Source organism: Varroa destructor, unplaced genomic scaffold, assembly GCF_002443255.2.
Source record: "Varroa destructor unplaced genomic scaffold, Vdes_3.0 BEIS01000001.1, whole genome shotgun sequence".
NCBI classification, from domain to species: domain Eukaryota; kingdom Metazoa; phylum Arthropoda; class Arachnida; order Mesostigmata; family Varroidae; genus Varroa; species Varroa destructor.
Genome location: NW_019211454.1, coordinates 2,510,073 through 2,523,339, shown reverse-complemented (window position 1 = coordinate 2,523,339; position 13,267 = coordinate 2,510,073). Strand labels below are relative to the sequence as shown.

Genomic DNA, 13,267 nt, shown 5'->3' with positions numbered 1-13,267 from the left:
CAGAATAGCGTTTACGTCTCGACGTCATCTGAACTTTAAGTTATAGGGCGTCGGTCCATCTTCAATGAAACACAGCGCAACAAGAGTTGCTCAAAGCAGCAATAGCGGATCCATTAAATGTCAACTACCACTGCCATCTTGCCAATAAAGCGGCAGCCGCTGGCAGTGATCTAAGATTGTGTAGATCTATGAATGAGCGAAAGCATAAACTCTGGCCTCACAGCTTTGGCCCGCCATTTACTTGTCACTTCACTTTGGTAGCTATGCAGACGACTTCTCGGCTATTGTTTTAGACGATTGCTCCGATAGGAAAGACGATACGCTGTCCGTTGTATTTCTCTGTCATTTTCTGTTGCTGCAGAATGTTTGCCTAATGAAATTATAGGCGGTTCTGTTTGGCCTTTCATTATCAGGTACGATAATGTAGAGATGATATAACTAAGTAATCAATAGTGACACATTCACGCGAAATCGCACGATCAGAAAGAACAGATGCGCAGTTGTCGAGCGTATCCTCACCTAAACACGTACATTCAAGCAGACAGAGAGTCTAAATATGACCAGTAGCAACACCAACAACAGCAGCAGCAGCAGCACCAGCAGGCCTGTCTGTACAGGCCAACAGACAACTATGACACCCATAGCACCACCCCACCCAGGATACGAACGGCCTGACGGCGGATGAACACGAAAAGTGAGTCGGTTACTTTTTCCCGCAGACTCGTCCTTTCGGTAGAAATAGGAACCAAACAGCAGCGGGAAGCCATACGAAATGAAGTACGGGTCTTTTCCACGGAGCGTTTGCGTTACCTTGGCCGCGATTGCACTGCCCCATAATGAGAGTTCAACAGCTCCTTAATATAGACTTGGCCTCGTTGAGATTATACGTGAAAGAAGCCTGAAAGCTGTACCATGGTACACAATTTTACCAGAGAACAGTAGTACACAAAAGCGGCCGGAAGCGCTGGGGAAGATAACTCGACGATAATGAATAATAGTTGCGTACGCTGGACGCCTCGAGAATAAGGAGATGACGAAAAATCGTGAATGGGATTAGCCGACACTGACTCGAATCGGAAGAGAAAAACACCGAACTAGTTTGTAAAATTATAGAGAATTCGGGGGATACCCCAGAATTACGACTGATTCAAATGAATGGATATTTGATATGGTCTCATTTTTGTTTAACATAGGTTTGATTGTTATCTTGTTTATATATAGCACTTATGATAAGATGTACATTTCTATTTTGCTAGGAGGTCTAATCGGACATAAATAAACATGGCCGATATTCAGCAAAAAGCACCACCCACTTCCAAGATTCGCCGTGACGACGGAGAACACGGCAATTCGTCAAATGCGAACAGGCATCAGTCACTAAAATAAAGCAACAGTATTGAATCGAAATTCAATTGCACCTTTTTAAATTGGTTATGGTTTCTGAAAACAGCGTACATATTTAAAAATCCATGACCGATACGTGCATGTATCGCTAAATCTTCTCATTCTGGATTAATTCGTATCGCCTATAGACTGTACCAACAAGAAAACTGCCTTGTTACCTAATCAATGGTATCAAACTGTATTGTTATTGTTCAACAACCCGGCATAGCTGAGTTGTGGTTTTGTTATTTGAGTTTTTTGATAACTTACGTTCTCTTGTCAACGACGAGACGAAAAGGCTAAAATGACCACTCTCCTGTTATTAGCCGTTAATAACAAGAAGTTAGTTAGTCGTATGCCAAATGGACACAATGGCAATCAGCACAGCACGCACGAAGTTACCACACTGCACTACTACTCGCGGACGAAAAGGGAGACGTCGTCGAGGAACAGCAAACGGTTAGCTCAGTATTTCTGCGGCGGCGTTGGGCGGCGTCGTTTGCCGAATCTGATATCTCCAGCAACAGCAGCTACTGCTCGTATTGAAGCACTACTACAACTGAGTGTTGGATACCTGGTTCCCCCGTCTGCTGGATGGCAGCTTCACCGCTCCGCTCTATGGATTTTCCGCCGCCAATGCTGCCGCTGCTGGTGGGAGAGGGGTAAACTGCTGCTGCGGCCGTTGATTCTCCTCCGACAGCGGCAACCGCCGCCGCCGCCAGTTGAGAAAGGGCGGAACGTTGGATTCTGTGAGTGTGTAAGTGCTCCTACCTAGAACTTTGGTTAGGTCGACTGTGAGCACCCTATGCTGCCCATAAGGTCTGAATGCGTGTTCGGTCGGCGCCGTGTGGTGGACTGCGCGCGGGTAAGTATGGGAGTCTGCTGCATGGACGTCAGCGACTGGATGTGTGTGTCTGTGTTTGGGAAGGAGAGTCTGAGTCTGTGGGACGTCGTCGTAGCTGTGGTTCGTTCGTTGGTTCCGTGGAGTGAGTGGACGACGCCGTCTATGGAGGTAGCGCATTGAGAATCGCTGGGTAAAGCCTTCGTTTCTAAGCCGGTTGGGTGGGTGTTTGGTCGTCTTGGCGGGCGATGAGCGTGTTTGAGCTTCTCTAGAAGGAGTATGGAGCGTCCAGTGGAGACGAAAGAAGAGGGAACGGCGTCTATTGATGAAAAGAGACTCCGAATTTATAGTAGATAGATTGCACGTAGCTAGAAATCATTCAAGCTACAGATCATGTAGCAGAATGAGATCTGAACTCCCAGAACATTTTCTTTGACTGTACACGTGCAATTTTCGTATGCATTTATGACTTGGCCTAATCCGAAGTGCCATCGAAGAGTTTCAGTTCTGAAATCAGTGAGCCATCAAAGTTCAACGGAAATGGGTACAGACAAACTACATATTGCCTATATAGCTAGCTACTGCACTTCCACTATTAGCTTTACGGTATATGTGTGTTTTATGCCGCATTATTCGCTGTTGCGTAATTCCGCTTATTCTGCGCTTTTATGCTTTTATGTATTTTTCTTTGCAGCCTGCATCACCGATAGCGGCGAATTGGCAGTAGTCACTTAGCGTCACTGTGCTGGCCCATGCCTGGCCTGCTTTATGCAGCCTCCAGCTTCTTCTGTAGTCGAATCCAGTAGCGTTCGTTAGCCCGGTGAGCCTCTTTGTGAACGAAGACGGCGTTGTCGACGTCAAGGAAGGATAGGAAAGCTGAACCAATCTGATTTTGTTCTCAACGCCTTGGTCAGCTGTCATTAACCTATGCAAACTATAAGCAATGGTGACACCAGCCACGCTATGTCGTTACCTAAGAAGAACGACGCAGTCGACCGACATGCAGCACTATCTACATTTACGTCACCCAGTAATATAATACTATCGAGAAACAAATGGATCTGCGTTTGGCCACCACAGAACCGATCTCCTCCTATTCGTTCTCTATCCTATGAAGTTCAGTTGTTGTTGTTGTGAGTGCTCGGGGCTCTGCTGTGAAGCAGCTTATTGGCCCTCTACTGCCTCTGGCTAAATCCTGGTGATGATTATGATGCAGATAACGGAACTAAGGTTAGCTCTGGGAACATGACCGATGTTATTGTACGGTAACGGCTACATCTAGTTAAAGTTATTGGTGTTGTTCCAGGTGGTGATATGGCATTAGCGCTGCTATCGGCCCTGTTATGCCGTCCGCTTATTTTATGTCTATTAGCACTGTTCGGGGTATAGTTGTGCACCTGGCGCTAGTTTCGTTTTTCAATTTGTACGCTAAGGTAGATCTGTTAATCTCCGATCAACACTATGGCATAACCGTAAAGATATAGTGAAACGAGGTAAATTTCTTCCACCATCGTTAGACCCAGTGGAGCACCTTTTCAGGAGTTCAATGAAGTGCGCAGCACGAGATTCGAACTGAAGATGCTGCTGCCAACAATGCACCGAAAAGGAAGAGGAAAACAAGGAGATGACGGGATTTCCGAAGTGGTCTCATGACTCTCACCCCATCCACGCCGTCGTCAATATGTAGCCAGCGTCACATCCGAACACCGGCGGAAAGACATACATCTAGTTAGCCATAGACCCATATACAAACTCATCCAGACACAGACATGCAGGCTATGGTATTCGGCTGCTTGTGTGCTTTCTCAACGTCTCTGAGCTCCGTTGTGTCCAGTAAGCGAACAACAACGCTCCAACATTGCCCTCTCCACTAGACGAGTACTTAGTTGAGGGTGGTGCGAAAATGCCGTCATCGACATGCAGTTTGCACTGACTAAACAGTACACTAACTATATTCTTGTTAGATAAGGAGACCTTTTTTTAGTGTGGCCCTGTTAAAATAGTATGATGCGTTGGCACAAGCTCGAACCCTGGGTGACAAGATGCTCACCTGTAGCTTATATTCCATAGAAAAGCAAAATGATTGGCTTGGCACGTGAGCTTTAGAGTAATCGGTCTACATTTAAATATTTCGACTATATCTTCTGTACTCAACTATAATATTCGAAATTAATTAAAACATCTGAGGGAGTTCATTGAACCCGAAGTATATAAAACTGAGGTTTTATCTACTCTGGATTCTGAATGTTCTTTTCTTTATTATCCTGAACATTTCAAATTTGTCCTTTTTATTCTGTAGGGAATGGACACATCTGGTTAAACTGGCAGAGAAAGCGTTGAAATCATGACGTAACGAGGAAAATTAGAAGAGACCTCAAAATCAGTTTCCATTCTTGATAAATGCGGATGATTTATTTTAAGTCTAGCATTTACGACATAGCACCACGGCATCCAGACGTTGTGCCCTCGTCAAACGGATGAACAAGATATAGATACAATATCAGATCTATATAACAAGAAAAATACAGTGTGGATATTCCCTGAGTGTCAGAACTTCTCATTCGTAATCAGTGTCCTACATGTGCGTGGGAATTCGAAAATGCGGTTCCATTATATTACACCATACGTGTCAAGAAACTCACTTAGAACAGAAAATATATTCTTTATATATTTATTTTATTTATTTATATATATTTTATTTATATAAAAAATATAGAGCTTTAATGGTACAAGAAAAACGACGGAAAATTTAAGAACTTACAACATTCTAAGCCAATAGGCGGAGGGGACAAGTGTCTTGCTCTACAAAACCAAATCGTAAAAAGTATCGTCAAATAATCAAATTAGGGGGTTAGAAAAATTACGGGTCTCTGTCGTATTCATAAGTCACTTATGTGTCTTGCTCTGCTTGTGGTAGAATTCCCATTATGATCAAATAAATCCGTTTATTTTGCCTGATTCATATCTCTCCATCACATAAGCGTAGCCTAAATAAAAAATAGAAGATGACCTGTCTGACCGAGCCCAAAACTACATAAAGGCACTTTTTTGATTTACTTGATTAGTATTAGCTTACCGCTTGTTATTCATGGAAGGATTTGTTTTACACTGTGGGCCTTATTTGCTGTCCCAAACGTTGCGGACAACATACATGGCCTTCATTACGGAAATGATGCTGTGAAAGACGGTTAGAGTACATTAATATTAATTGACGAATGATGATTGTTGTTCTCATTGTCAGAATCATTGTTCATTTGGCTAAGTCTCTATTATTTTTACGTCTGGAAAAAACCTAGAAACTGTATAGGTGATGCTTAACTATAATAGTGCATTTAAACCATTTATTTCGTTCATTATCATTTATTACATAAAATCATATTAGCAAACTTGGCCTGAAGCTGTCCAGCACTTTATCACAAAAGAAAATGTAGTTTATGGAGATGCCTGTTGATAACCCTAAATATCGAAGAGTAGTTTCTAATTTTTCTTTAAGGCCATATCTCTTTTACTGGTAATAAATATAAAAATAAATATTAGAAGTAAGATCTCTTCTAACACTTTACGTTGTTTGGGTGTTTCGATAAAGTAAGCGGTATTTGCACTGGAATGGTTTTCTGGACAAGAAAGGTTGAAAAACTTCTTCAGACTGAGGTGGCGTTTAATTCAGCCACTTGACAAAAAATTAGCCAGATACAAATGCACTTTATACGGTGCTAGAATGTGAGATCCTGCACAGTCTAGCAGAAATGCATGGTAATTTTGCTGCTAATCCTTTTCGGACCCACTCAGATATGAGATTATTTAAGCAGACGCGAAGCCTTTGTGACCATTTATCAAAACGCAACACTTCATAAGTCACATCATTTATTAAGCAAGTATGAAAAAAGTCTAAAAAGCAATCCTTACAGGATTGAGTAAATAACGATTTTTGTGAGAGATGAGAGAAAGACCTGGCGTTTTAAGCTAGTTTCTAAAGCTGTCAATTTTGAAGTTTTAATTGATAACCGTGGATTCGGAGAGAAAGTACAATGGCTTTCTTTCAATTTTCATGCTTGACATTTTTAACGTTAGTTTCATTTCCGTTTCAACTTACCATTTGAATCCGAATAAGATTATTATAGATTATTGTTCTGGAACAAAAGTCAAGTAACGGTATTTGTAGCAGAGGTAGTTTTCGTTAACGCAATGCTAAATTACGTAACTTTTCGAACCAATCGTAATGTATATACTTGAGCTCATGATTCCCTTAAAATCCACGGAATACTCGGACGAGTTAATGAATTTATCTGATTCGTGCGTAAACGTTATCAATCAAGTCATGCACTCCAAAAGTTTGTTACATTTTTTGGAAACGCAGTTAACGGATCCATACGTCAGCGACCATCATAGGCGAGATTCAGTTCCCGACAGTGTAGGTTTGTTTAGGAATTTAACGGCTAAGCCCACGTCATGCTATCCGATATGCGTAACATGACATCATTTGGAAGTAAGAATTGTTTCTGTGGCTTCCTCTCAACAAATCGGAACAGATGTTGGAAGTGTACAAGATGATCAATATGGCGTGCCTGACCAGCGTGAATTAATTATTAAAAGCGATAGTAAGACCGACGCGTCTATACCCTTGGTGAGCATTGGCTTGGAATACACGCCTATAGGATAGGATGCGCCTTAGGAACTTGGTTTTCAATTAATTAATAACTAGTTAAAAAAAATCCGGTCATTTAAGTGATGATCTTGTGCGTACGCATTACTAACTAATTATACGACAAACTTTACTCGTTCTGAAATCTAAATAACAGCTTTCTGTCGTCAAACGTTTGCAGCGGTTGAAGTCTCCATATATGCACCAAAGCCTATGCAGATCTTATCAGACCTTCATGGCTTGCTCTCATTTTACCAATACCTAAGAAAATAAACCCAAGTTACTAGTCTAATAACAGAATAGTCCTCAAGAGCAAATAGGTCCTTCCAAGCTATCTTGCTACTGAGTGGTTTACTTTGGAGGGGTCTTGACCTGATAGATTCTTTTACACATTTTTCGGATACATTTTGTTAGGAATATCGTTTAGAAATTACTTATTACATCAAATAGGATGACATCGTTATGATACTTTAAAGAATGACTGTCTATTCAGCCAACAAGAGTTCGTCGGTTTTCAAGAGTCTGTAATGTCAGCTTTAAACCATCTTTTTCGTAAATCCGTATAATATTACACATCTATCTGAAATTTGGCACTGCGACAACCAGTACCGACATCTTTGTTTCATCGGTTCCAATTTTTGTAATCTTTCCCTTTTAGGGTAAACCTTCCGAACGCTTTCACATAAACTAATAGGATGAAATCCGGTTCTGTGGCATACGATACTGAAGCTAACCTACTTTTTCTGTTGTTGACAGAGACTTTTAATAAGCTATTGATATGCGCCTAAACGGGGTCATAAAACGCTATGGTGTTTCGTCTCCAATGACATCTCATTTTCACAGCATTACAGGCTCTCATTCGCTTATTCCCAAGTGAAAGAATATCCGCTTGGTGACGGAGTGACATAGTTGGCTATCTATTAAAGATAAAAGCTTCGATTCGATCTGTCCATTTCTAGTACTAAGGCTCCCTGTACTGAGTCACTCAGCCAGGGTTTAGACAGCATAAACCTCAGGGATCCACTGTCTAAAACTTAGTCATCTTACCCTGCTTCAATAGTCGGCTGCTGTTTAGCTGACGTGTAAAGTACCTATAAATAATCGACGCCTGTAAATTCACAGATGTGCAGTAAATATTATTGTGTTTTGAAAAAGTTGTAAAACCTATTCCTTCAAGGGAAACTTGAGCTGGTGTAATAAAGAATATGAGATCTTTTTGGAGGTTCACAGTGTAGAGCCAATGTCATAAGGTTTAATGAAACAAATCGAAATCACGGATTCCGGCGCTCGTTAAAAAATCACTGGAACGTTTAATTTAGCGGATCATAAATCAAAGCACAATTGAAATAAGCAAGGTATTTAGATGGCTGACGCCCATCTGTTCGCAAAAAGCGTTACTATACCAACTAAATCATACAAAAACCGCTTTAGCAAGGGCCACGTAAGCGGTTACGTTGTTCGCCGAATTCTAACAACGTTTTAGCTCTGTCGAAACTCGAAAAGTGGACAGCTTAGCTTAAAAAACATTAGCTAGTCTCTCACAGGGATATCAAACTTTGCCGCACACTACAGGACCATCAAAGACTCAGTTGAACTTTAGAAGTGCGGTATATGTTGGCGTTCTTTGATCACAATGGCTTTGTAAAATCAGACGTCGTTCTAGCGCAAGTGTCGTTTCTCCGAAGGGCGCGAAATTACGAGGATGAAATGGAAACACCATTGTTGAGGTCCCCAAGAATACATATAAATTTATGTACTAGGGCAATATATTGTATTTACTTTGATTTTATTAATAATGTTTGCTGATTGGTTGGGTACCTTACATTGTCGTACACTCGATATATCTCCTTTTCGCCCTCAAACCGTCATTTCTTATTATGTGAGCATAGCTTTCACATTTTGGACTAAAGCCCAAGGCGACCAGCAATAGTTTGTGGCAAAGTTTTCCCCAATTCGAACGTACCACCCCGCGGATTTAATGTCTAACTTTTTCTCCCTCTTACATATAGAACAAAAAAAGAAGTTTTCGTCTAGATGGCCATAAAGATGATACCGCTAAACGAGAAGTTCCTGTCGCTAAAAAACTCGTTGAAATGTAGCTTTACAATCTTACAACCGAATATAATAAACTTCCCTTCAGGCTGGGTCACAATATATTCCCTTACAGCCTCGTTTTTTGGATGTTGAAACTTGGATGAAACTGGATGTTGGAACTTAGCTGCTTGTATAGAAGAACCCATACTACGCGGGTAATGTCCGATGATAATTAATTATTAATAATTAATTATAATAATTAATAATATTAACATGGATCGTAGTTGAGGACCTTATTAGTTTCACCTGAGTAAGATAATGTGCTACGATATGTCACACGCTTTAGCTTGCCGACTTCGTGCAGTCAAGAAATCAATATTGCGACAACTTCTGGTTCGGCCGTGTCATTAGATTAATCGGCAATCAACATTGTATTGTACTTAAATAGTTCCATAGAAGCACGGAAAAACTTATAGCCCAAGCAAAAAAAAAAAAAGGTCTTGTGCCAAAGGAAACTACCATATTAGCACAAGGCTTCTTCAAAAATATTTAGCGAGCTTTAGACTAACAGTTGTTTTTGCAATTGTCAGCCATCAGCCGTTGGAACGAAAGATTTGAAGACTTAGAGGTACTTCGGTACTTCGGACTTAGAGGTACTTACATAAATGGCTGCTGTACTTTTGGCCCATGATAGTTTTTGGTAAACATGCATACGAAATTTGACTTACTGTCTTTGCGTTATCAATCAAAGCATCAGGTCTAAATTGTCTCCATTCAGCTGGTTTCGCACTATCACTTTATTGAATTACTGAACCTTTTTTTATTTCACGTTGTTTAATTCCTACAAACATCTTGAATGTGACGTTCTTAGAAGCTTGCTGAATGACATTTCGTGACGCTGTCTTTACTGCTCGCTTAAATACGCCCAATTTCATGCCTCAATATGTTATGTCACATCCCTATCTTTTGCCACTGTTTTCATAGACAAACCTACCCCCTATTAGACCTCCTGAGCAGATGTAAGGGTTCTACAACTTCTGACTTATGAAACTTATGACGAAACTTATGAACAGTAGCAAAAAATGTTCCCCTGTTTTTTCTTGAGTGTGTATTGAATACAGATTCCCAAAAGGGCCTAAGGTTTTTTTTGTCAATTTCGGGTTGTGTATTTATCCGTTTTGAATTCGCTTAATACTTGTTAGGATAAGGCAAAATATCTCCGGCAAATTTTCGAAACAGGTCCAAAAATTTGTTTAAAACGTTAACATAACCAAGGTTAGGGCTTTTGATACAACCGTAGCTCTTTAATATACATCTAATAAGGCCAAAAAGATGAGATTTAAAAACGTAGACTAATAATGCAGTTTGCAAAGCATAATAAATTCTAAAATTGTATCCGTATATAAAAAAAATTTCTCGATTTCAATTTTTCCCCTTTTCCACAAAAAAAAAATCTATATACGATACAGAAATAACTTTTTCATCTACCAGTAATTTTATCATAAAGACAAATGATACCTACTGAGAAATTTTTGACACAACCTCTCACTTCCCCTCATTGTCGTTATTGCCATTAAAAGTCATCTGTTCAAAGATGCGGAATTTGCGGGGTTGGCATGAGGGAGTGCAGAAAAGCTGACGTGTAGGTAGCCGAAGAAAGAACTACAAAAACCATGTTTCAAAGATTTAATATTTATTCAAGGTATTCTGTTCCGAGCTTTACTACAAAATATATCTGTGATCTTCCCTGGCCATTGTTGAGTCTTAATGCAAGTAATGCTCTCAGTAGAAACACAACTCACGAAAAATAGAATATCGATTAGCTTATATATATATATATATACGCTATTTCGATTTATAAGAAAAAAAGGTCACTTGCAATGATATGTGATTTTCATCATGAATATTTGTAAAAATTTTCTGGGAGCAAATGTTCCTGATAGAGGTGAATAATTCCAAACTCTCATATTTGTTGCCAGCTTTATTCATGATTGATTCTTAATTGAGCAAGTTCCGAAATGGTTGTCCCCGTTACCAAAAATCTAATTCTTTCTGAAACCATAGCCTCTAGAATAACAGTACGGTTGTCGCATCTATCAAAAAGATGCGCTAGGGTATGTGACCAAGTTTTTGCCCCACCCTTACGCCTGACAAGTAACGATTTGTATAATTCAGTCCTAGATAGATATTTGCTATACTTACATAGTCCATAAAATTCAAGTAACCCTGGATTATTATAGCGATTCTTTTTCTTGTACACTCGTTATTACAGTAAAATTTACTCACATACTCATATTTGTAACTATTCAATAGCGTTTACGTTGACTCATACGCTTTAGTTACGTATACGAAATGTAACAACAAAAAACTTTTATATATTTGGCAACGTTTATATACTGTTATATAATCGATACGAATTCACAGAATTGACATTTACCGCATCGACACGGCCTGGGTGGCCAAACATCTAGTTTAGGGAAATGCGATCTATGGTCTTTAAACTAGGCGTACGGATTGACGGTGCCATTTCTACTGTTGTTGGATTTTTATTTTTTACCTATTGTGATTTCTTGAGCTTTCTTAGTCAGTAGGATATCAGACGCGTATCGTCCATTAGCTGTTTCTACTACTTTCCCTACAAAAGCAAAGATTTCTGTTAAACAAAGTACATCAAGTTATAGATCAAGCTCCAACCAGCAAAACGTTTTTTTTTCATACGTGTTGTTGATATGTTTAATAATATTTGATCTATATGGAACAAAAACCGTTAACAGCGACGCAATAACAGGTAATACTGAAAGTTCATCATAATTAGAAATTCTGACAGATGACTTTAAATAAGAATCGTGTGTTGGTGAAAAATAGCTCTCTAGTATGTTAGTCTATCGCATATGTGAAAATAACGTCATTTCGTTAATGGTCTATAAAGGGCGAAATTGTACTTAATCATCCATAGTGAAATATGGGACACGCCCTTCTCGAAATTAGAAGCTCTCTGTTAAGCACATAATGATTATACGTGAAGTCTCCCTGCGCTTTTATGCAGAGGGGCCTACGGCTTTTCGTACGTAGGCGCTTCGTATGTACTACAACGTATCCGGCGAAACGTCGACGTTTTTCAGTCAGATACAACTTCTTCTCGAAAACAAATAATTTTGTTATTCTTTTATTATTTTATTATTATTTATTATTAGGTGCTGATTGCACACGTATACGCTATTAGACCGAACAACAAAAGACCCGTTCTATTAGATGGGAACGTCCACGCCAGCTGTAGCTTCACGGGGCACTGTCTGACGTAAAACGCACATTGCACGTTGCAGTATCAAAAAATATTTTAATATAGGTTAAAGAACTTCCAATAAATATTAACATTGCACGCCGTACAGTGTAGATCAATTTTTTGTCTTTAATTGGTTGTACCAAAAACTAACGTTCAGATTGCCGAGTTCACATTTGTTGCAAGATAACGATAGTTACCATAATTAGGAGAAATGACCAGTGAAGCTAAGCAATTATACGGACATTCTTTACAAGCACGTGAATCATGGTCATCAACAACGTCAAGGATCTGACTGAAGACAGTATTATATATACATGTCCGTTCTTTATCTATTACATATTTATTAAGTTAAGACGTCATAGCTTTAGTATATCACTGAGTAGGTCCAAGTGACAAGGAAACGCGCAAATTTCCACCTAAATTACTTTCTAAAACAAAATATGGCCCAGTTACAGAAACAGTTACAGTTTAGGTTTGACATCGATATTGAATTACCACATAAACGGCTACCCAAAGCATACGGCTGGCACCCAGTATGGTACGTGCAATGCCGTATGGTAAGAAATTTGGTAGAACAGGAAATTTCGCACTTTACGGCCCCAACGCTGCGTGGGATGTCGGGGGTTATGGTTACAAGCTTCAGTTACCGCCTGGTTCCGTAGTAGCTTTGCTATGCTTTGCTACAATGTCGTATCAATGCGAGAATAGAAACTATTTTGGAACATTGGCTGGAGATTTTTTATGTAAAATACACTCTATCTAGAAATTACTTGGTATCTACGCGGCAAAATCCTAGAATGCTGCAATGTTAACGCCATGTCTGGTAGCGGTCTTTTATTCTCGACATTTCGAATGGTGTTCTTTTATCACTCGGCAAATGACTGGTAAGTATGTAATATCGATTGTAACAATTCGAATTAGGTATATTTTACTCTAAATACTTCTTGATTATAATTGCTTATCTTCTAAAGGGTAAATAATAATAAATATTTTAGGACTTACGTGTCACACTTTGTGAGCAGCAAAGTCCTTATAGGCTAATAAAATTTTAACTAAATACTGATTCTCTCTTTCTCAAAGGACT

At 39.5% G+C, this 13,267-nt stretch overlaps 1 protein-coding gene and 2 long non-coding RNA genes across 6 annotated transcripts in view; 2 read left to right on the top strand and 1 right to left on the bottom strand.

The window, feature by feature from the left end:
- cib (thymosin beta cib) overlaps positions 1–1,949 on the bottom strand; it is a 39,443-nt gene extending 37,494 nt beyond the window's left edge. The window contains exon 1 of one of the 2 annotated variants that reach the window (XM_022788594.2): positions 1,654–1,949. The gene's annotated coding sequence lies outside the window, so the exon portion shown is untranslated. The remainder of the gene's footprint in view (positions 1–1,653) is intronic. The other variant, XM_022788589.2, reaches the window with a different exon arrangement.
- On the top strand, positions 375–1,427 carry LOC147758126 (uncharacterized). Its single transcript, XR_015318949.1, has 2 exons — positions 375–694; positions 1,257–1,427. It is a non-coding gene; the product is annotated as an uncharacterized LOC147758126 (long non-coding RNA).
- Positions 1,950–2,115: 166 nt separating the features above from the next.
- Positions 2,116–4,768, top strand: LOC147758125 (uncharacterized). 3 transcript variants are annotated; one of them, XR_015318945.1, is made up of 2 exons: positions 2,116–2,248; positions 2,919–4,768. It is a non-coding gene; the product is annotated as an uncharacterized LOC147758125 (long non-coding RNA). The 3 variants fall into 3 exon arrangements; XR_015318946.1 differs by having other exon boundaries at positions 2,138–2,395; XR_015318944.1 differs by lacking the exon at positions 2,116–2,248 and adding an exon at positions 2,402–2,768.
- Positions 4,769–13,267: the final 8,499 nt, after the last annotated feature.